The following is an 8423-nucleotide window of genomic DNA, read 5'->3' as shown; positions in this document are numbered from 1 at the left end:
CACAGAGGAACATTTCTTGAAAAAGGAGAGCACCACCTCATGACATCAGCAGGTGAAAAGTGTTTTGAGCTTTTATAAAGATGGACTAAATATACTGCATTACTCAAACGTGTAAATTAAACAAAAATGAAAGTGTGATGTTTTTCCTGGGATAAGTTTGAAATAAAAGTCTTATAAGTATAATAACCGACCTTTATTTGTCTGTTTTTATTTAGACGCTTAAACCTTTTTGTCATAAGAAGACACTGCACTTTAATAATTCAAAATATTTAGCTTGACATGATTGGCCTGAACAATTTTTCTTTAATTTAATGTGCATTTTCTGAACACTGGCAGATATTTAAGCCTGACAGAAGACTAAAAACTGCAACGAGTCTCCGAAATATCTCTCCCAGTCGACTCAGAGCAGTTGATCTTGTTGGACGACATTCAGAGGAGTGGAAGAGACGTGAAGGGAGAAGACGAAGCTGAGGGAGTGTCCACAAAGTGACACAATCCTCCAAGTTCACAAAGAGGTTTTCAAATGATTCAGAAGGGATTTTAACATTGTTTGTTAAAGCTCATATAACCATTAGGTGCATTTGGGGCCATGTCCAGTGGAGAAGTTACACTTGCATTATTTATTTATTTAAATATGTATTTATTTATTTGTTATATATAAAATGAAAAAAACTAATCTGTAAAAAGCCTCAGTAAACCACACAATGCATTTTTGGTTTTCAGACTTAGATGCTATAAGAATGCTCATCAGAGAATCAAATGATTCAGAAGGGATTTTAACATTGTTTGAGATTCTTATTCTGTTCCTTGATATTTTTTTACCTTTTTTTGTGAAACAACATGCATTTCTGTATCAATTTTGACATTTACTATTGTTAAAAGCAAAGACAGATGCAACAAAGTATGCAAAATGTCAAAAAAGTAATTGAGTTTTAGCTTCAGAGCATTAGTCAGTGAATCAAGTTTGCTGGTTCAATCTCAACTCTGACTAGGGCTTGTTGTTGTGTCACATTTTTCCAACACAAAGTCTCCAAAGAAATGCTTCACAGAATACAGAACAAGCAATACTTCAATAATACATAGAAACAATAACTTGTTTCTATGACTTGACCAAATAAACAATCATTACAATAAGAACTACAAACTTTGCAATGACTGAAGCCATTGTGAGTGACTGCAGAATGTTGGAAAAAGATTTACTGAAAAGTATCCAAAGTATGTACATTTTAGAATAAATAAAATCTTTGACATTTGAAAATACTTTAAAAACTGGAAAGCTTTGAAACATTTGAAAATATTTGAAATATTTGAAAAATTGCCACATTTGAAAACAAAATGACTGAAAGTACTGCATGTGTGTAAAAATACTGCATGTGTGTACAAGTACTGCATGCGTGTAAGAGTACTAGTTTGTGATTGCTCTGTTCTCTGAGACTCCCTCGGACCTGGTGTGAAAGAAGAGGATGTAGAAGATGAGTTACTCAAATGGAAACAACAGCGGTAGACTTTTCTCTGAAGCCTTTGTGGTTTGTACATTTAACGTGTGAAATTGAACCATCAGGAAGCTTAAAGCAGCTGTCCACGCTTCTGCATCGCCCTGAGTGGCACTGCTCTGATCGATGGCACAGGGCAAACAAAATGAAGCTTCTCTGTGTGATCTGTCTCATCCATGGCAAGTACATTTTAATTCTAATTTGCCTGATTTGATTTGAGCACATTGTTGTATTTGTTTTCTTGGCCAAACAGCATTTACTTCATTTAAATGGATTTAATAGTTTTACTTTCATTTTTATAACTTTCTTGTTTCAGAACATACATTGAGCATTTTTGACTGACTTTACAAGCAATTACTTACATTTAATAAGTATAATAATTGAACTGGGTGGTACTTAATGGCAATATGTATGAAGGCCTCTTATAGATGAAGGAAAACAATAAGATAGCACATTTATTTATTCAAACCCACATATCTGCCACAAAAGAGAAAAGAAGAAAAGACACAAATACTCTAAATGAACAAATTTGCAAGAAAAAACTAGCAAAGTGTAGAGAAAAAAGAGGCAAAATTGTCATCATTCCGGGTGTGTGTGGCTGAGGCGACTTATGGCTAGAGAAGGACCGTCAGTGTCGCATTATTATAGGCCATGAACAAACATTTGTCCAGCTCCATGAACTTCCACTTGGTTCGAGTTCATCCCTGTTGTAGGTCTTCATCAGAGCTTCTGGTTCAAGTCCAAAGAATAACACAAATTGGCAAAATGCATAAACTGTATCCTGTCAAATTCACACAAAGCTTGGTTAAGTTTGCAGTCATTATTCCTCCTGGAGAAGTGCCATCCAAAACAAACTCCTCCAATCCACACAGTACGTCTGACTGCAAATCTGACATTTTAGTGCAAATTTTTGTGTTTAGTTTAGTTTTTTCCTGGCAAATTTTCTCACTCAAAAATACGACCTCTTATTTATTTTTCTTTGTCTGTAAGTGGCCCTAATACACTTTTAGTATACTTTTAAACAACACAAATGTGATATAAATTGCTGAGTTCTACATTACATTATTGACCTGTTCACTGTCAAAAAGGCTGGATCTGCTGGGCTGAAAAGGCGACAATTGGACTCTGATATTAATGACATTGTGAGCATGAAATTCCCATGTATTTTCTATGTTCTCCATAAGCAAAACATCCTTGTAGTAAAATGCGTGCACAGTCTGAAGATAACATGCATCAGAAGGAGACAAATTGTATCACGAGGCAAAAACCCAGCCCTAGTTTGAACCCTTTTCGTGTGCAACGTCTTCACATAAAACTTAAATCCTATAATTGGTGTCTAATGTTAAGAAGTCATGTAAAATAATAATTAAGGATAGAGGCAGATTAGATAGGAAGAATCAGATCTTTACCTTGATTCAAAATTAGCAGTCAACAGCAAACAATCAATCCAGTCCAATCCAAACGTATATAAGCATGTATAATATATTATAGGTGATACGGATAACAATACAACACAACTATATAATGCCATATACTATACGATCTTAATCTCAAAAAAGGAGAATTTTTAATTTAACCTGCAGAAATGTCTTAAACCATTTCAGTCCTGCCTAAAACGATCATTAAATGTATTTGATTATTTTAAACCCTTGAAATGTCATTCTTAACACAAAACCACAATTTCTTTTTTCTATTGTTCATGCCCAAACAAGTTGTTGTTATGGCAAACATTTATCCTGTGGTATTTGTTTCTAATTCCCAAATGCTTAATGCAGAAATACTGACTCAACAGCTGAAGTGTGACAAGACTCAGGTGACCGCGCACGTCGGGGGTGGATTTACCGTCTCCTGCCACTACAACACCAACAATTTTCTGTTCAGCAAAAAGTACTGGTGCAGAGGAAGCGCTCGTCATTCCTGTGACATTGTGACAGACTCAGAAAGCAGAATGACGCCGAGGGCGACGGTCTTAGATGCTAGAGGAAGAGGGCTGTTTGTCACAGTAACTGGACTCCGGTTTGAAGACGCTGGGATGTACTGGGTCGGCATTGACAAATTCAACGCAGACGTCATGACTTCGGTTGAAGTTGTGGTCACTGAAGGTTTGATTACATGAATTTAGTTGTTGGGCGATGTAGAAATGTTACTATGATCTCTTTTGGCAATACATGCGTTCGCACATCCGGGAACTTGTGCAGTGGCAACCGAGTCCGCCATTTTGAAAGGGGCACAACAGCACGTCTACTACATACAAAATCCAGGAAATATGAGGCCAAAATGCCAAAAACCTGCGTTCTGTCAGGACATTGCTCTATTGGCTGACCAAGGAATGAGAGCTTTGTCGTGTACCTTAGTTTGCCGTTATCGTCTAAAGAATCAAAGTATTCGCAGCTCATTATGCCGTAGAAAAGAAGGCAATCGTGTTGTTTTTTATATATCGCGTGCCCTTTTTAAAATGGCCGTTATGGGGAAGTCCCGGCTGTATGACGTCACAGCGAACGCATGTATACGATATTTTGCTGATATTGTCATCGTGATTCAGTGCTTTTCTGTTTCGTGCAGTTTTACGCTCAAGTACAGACACTTGTCTCACCCACTCATCCTATTGATCAGCCTCTGCAATGCTCTGAGTGAGTGACAGGTGGATTCAACCAATCACAGAGAATTGTGAACTCTCAAAAGCCCATGAATTTTAGTCGAATGGAAAATGCTGACTTGATCACCTGATCAGAGTTACGTCAAATCAATGTTCCATCACATACAAATGAACAGTGAAGCCATAATAAAGAATATAACATGTTTATTACGTGACATTTATGTGTTCTCCTCATTAGATAATATACAAATGATGCTCAGAGGTCACTAAAAGCACACCAAAAGCTGTTTTGATGCCGATCATGATGTAAAAACACTAAATGCTCAATAACTTTAACAATGCTTTGACACTCGATGTATTCGTACTTGCTGTATGTAGTTTTAGCATGACTAAGAAGAATACATTTGTGATTTCTTGCTTAGGTTGAACAAACGTGTTGAAATGATCACAAAAGAAAACATCAGGACTCTTGGCCTGCAGGACAGTTCGATAGAGGCGCAATTGGCTTTTTGATCACCAGATGTCGCCACAACTCCAATAACATGACACCAAACTGTCCCTTCATTCACCAGTGACATATATAATTCTTCTTGAGCCATAGCTATTCAAGGTTTTCAGATTGTGAAATGTACTGATGGGATTTTGTCATTGAATTTGCTTAATTTCTTTTGTGACAATGTCCATTATCCAATTAAATGACAATATCTGCAGGTTAGAACTGAGCATTTCTGCCTTGCTTCATCTCGAACTGCGGCCATAATGAATATATACATGTGTGTCCCTTCCGCTGTGTTTCAGTTCCAGTGTCTAAACCCACAGTTGGACCACTCTCTTCTCTGGTGGATCGGCCGTCGTGCTGGGGAAAGGCCGTTACCGTGCGCTGCAGTTCAAACCGAGGCACAAACGTCGCATATGTTTGGTATCAACAGACTCAGCCACAAGAGGCCGTGGTCTCAGAGTCCCCTGACCTGCGTCTGCACTGTGGCCTAACTCCAACAGACGCCAGGTTTTACTGTGTGGCCAAAAACAACATGGGTCAGCAGCAAAGTGATCCGGTCAATGTGCAAGTTCTGATGCCAGCAGAGGACAACTGCATCTATGCAGTCAAAATACAAGGCAATAAGATCAATTTAATGCGTTCTTTAGTTTTTATTACATGAAAATACTATAACTTGTTAAGAGCTTGATTTAATTGTAACACCAATTAATGTCATTTTGAAGTTTGGACACAATAAACACGAGACTCTATGTAGGTTAAGCTACCTTCCTACTATTAAAATACCTTCATACTATATATATATATATATATTGAGATCGCTTTTTCAACGGAGTCCTGGCAAGTCTCTAATGTTTGCAATCTGGTTTTAAAGGCATTTAAGGAAAAGAGAAGTAGTAAATGTCCAGTCTTTCTACATGTTCTAAGCAGAAGGAGCTGAGTGGACAAAGGCTTTCCTCCCCAGCTCTGTGGGGGCCAACGGAACAGAGCAGCTGATTGTTTGAGCGCAAGGAATACAAGTCAACACTTCTCTGTGTGATCAAAGTACAAATGTACAGAGGCAGTACTCCAAGCACTGCCTTGTAAATACATGTGTACTAATGTCCTGCCTCCTAGTGGTCAGAGAAGGCATTAACACTTGAGTCGTGAGGACAAGTCACAGTGATGTGTCGTGGCTCTACAGTTAGTAATGCACCTGAGAGAAGCCTGAACAACCGTGTCCACCATCTGAAGACATGAAGCATTCACATAACAAATAATCTAACACAGATAAAACAGATACAAAAAAGTTGCAGTAACAAGGGGCTTTTTTTTACTTAACAACACAATGTAACACAATGTATTCCACACATAACAAATGTTTTTGTGTCTTTTATGTGTGGTGTAAAAATGAGAGAGTTCTAGATAAAGACACCATCAAAGGAGTTTGTATTCTTGAACCACTGGCATTCCCTTCAAGAGTGGACACTACTGGAACAGAGAGGGGAAACTGGGATTTCAAACTCTGCCAAAGCACAATAGTGACATGTGTCCATATCTCCAGCAATATCATGGCTGGTTCAACTGGAACTTGGATAAGTAACTGTTCAATTGAATGGAATGGATTTAATTCAAAAAGTTACCATAGAATAGATATCTATCTTAGTTGCCAGTTTCTCATAAACCTCCAATATATCCATGGGCTCAGTTGTTACAGAAAGATATTTGGAGGACTGGCGATACATTTCTATGTCCTATGATGCCGTCTAAGAAAAATTCACTTTAGAGGGACATGGCCTTTTGGTAATGTCTTATGGAGAAAGATTGTTTCAAGGGGAAATTAAAGCTTCCCCCAAAATGGTATATTGTATATGTCAATGTGTCAAAAAAAAAAAAACATTAGTAAAAGTCTTAACACTCTGTATGTGGGAGTGCGATCTCAATTGTACTTTAGATTGAAGATGACACATGGGACTCAATTACAGGGGTTTTGTCAGAGAAGCCCAGGGTGAATCTATGTATTATTTTACCCCATTAAGGCTCCATACAATGCATATTAAAATAATCTATAATGGGAGGGTCATACTGTCACAGGCACTTTGTTACATGTTTTATTGGACTGGTCAAATGTTTGAGCAAAAATGAAAAAAACGCATGCCATTTGTTTTGTTCGTGAGGTTGAGAAAGTGTACATAACAGTCTTGTTTGCTCCTTAGGTCAGCTTGTCTATGACTGCGCAGACAGACTGACCACATCACTGCCCATCACCTTCCAGTCCACTGACGTCTCCTCCACCGCTGTCCACGACTCTTCAGCTTCACCTGTTCATCCAAATCAAACTGATCACAGCAGGAATCTCAGCTGGTAAGGGACGGACAATACGTTTGGCCAACATTTGGACAATTTGTTAAACTAATTATCACTGAAATCAAACTTACAACATTTATGAGTTTTTGACTAAATATGAAAGTACTTTGTTGAATTTGTTAATCGTGTCTCAGACCACATGGCCTTTACCTGTGGGTTGCCCCAGGGATCAATCCTGGGACCTGTTCTGTTCAACCTTGTTTCAACCACCCAATTTTTCAAATCAAGTTAAAAATCTGGAGGTAATAATGGAGTCAGGCTTGAATTTTAACAGCCACGTCAAATCACATCAGCATCTTATTTCCCCATTCCAGTCTAAACCAGACTTGGAGAGACTTATCCATGCGTTTGTCTCTAGTAGATTAGACTACTGTAACGGCCTGCTCACTGGCCTCTCCAAACGAGCTGTAAAACAGCTGCAGTACATCCAGAACCCTGCTGCTCGGGTCCTGACTAGAACAAGGAAGTACCATCACATTAGTCCTGTTCTCAGGTCTCTGCACTGGCTCCTGTGGCTCAGAGAAGAGACTTTAAAGCAGCTCTGCTTGTGTACAAGTCTCTCCACTGCCTACCACCATAGTACATCTCAGACATGTTAGTGAACCGTTATGAACCGTCTCGGACTCTGAGGACCTCAGGGACCGGCCTCCTGCTGGTGCCAGAGTCAGGACTAAACATGGACCGGCCTCCTGCTGGTGCCAGAGTCAGGACTAAACATGGACCGGCCTCCTGCTGGTGCCAGAGTCAGGACTGAACATGGACCGGCCTCCTGCTGGAGCCAGGGTCAGGACTGAACATGGACCGGCCTCCTGCTGGTGCCAGAGTCAGGACTGAACATGGACCGGCCTCCTGCTGGTGCCAGAGTCAGGACTAAACATGGACCGGCCTCCAGCTGGTGCCAGAGTCAGGACTAAACATGGACCGGCCTCCTGCTGGTGCCAGAGTCAGGACTAAACATGGACCGGCCTCCTGCTGGTGCCAGAGTCAGGACTAAACATGGACCGGCCTCCTGCTGGTGCCAGAGTCAGGACTAAACATGGACCGGCCTCCTGCTGGTGCCAGAGTCAGGACTAAACATGGACCGGCCTCCTGCTGGAGCCAGGGTCAGGACTGAACATGGACCGGCCTCCTGCTGGTGCCAGAGTCAGGACTGAACATGGACCGGCCTCCTGCTGGTGCCAGAGTCAGGACTAAACATGGACCGGCCTCCAGCTGGTGCCAGAGTCAGGACTAAACATGGACCGGCCTCCCGCTGGTGCCAGAGTCAGGACTAAACATGGACCGGCCTCCTGCTGGTGCCAGAGTCAGGACTAAACATGGACCGGCCTCCTGCTGGTGCCAGAGTCAGGACTAAACATGGGCCGGCCTCCTGCTGGTGCCAGAGTCAGGACTAAACATGGACCGGCCGCCTACTGGTGCCAGAGTCAGGACTAAACATGGACCGGCCTCCTGCTGGTGCCAGAGTCAGGACTAAACATGGACCGGCCTCCTG

The sequence above is a fragment of the Eucyclogobius newberryi genome, unplaced genomic scaffold (assembly GCF_026437365.1).
Source record: "Eucyclogobius newberryi isolate DKJ021-1_F unplaced genomic scaffold, fEucNew1.0.hap1 SCAF_17, whole genome shotgun sequence".
Taxonomy (NCBI): Eukaryota; Metazoa; Chordata; class Actinopteri; order Gobiiformes; family Gobiidae; genus Eucyclogobius; species Eucyclogobius newberryi.
Note: the sequence above shows the minus strand (reverse complement) of the source record.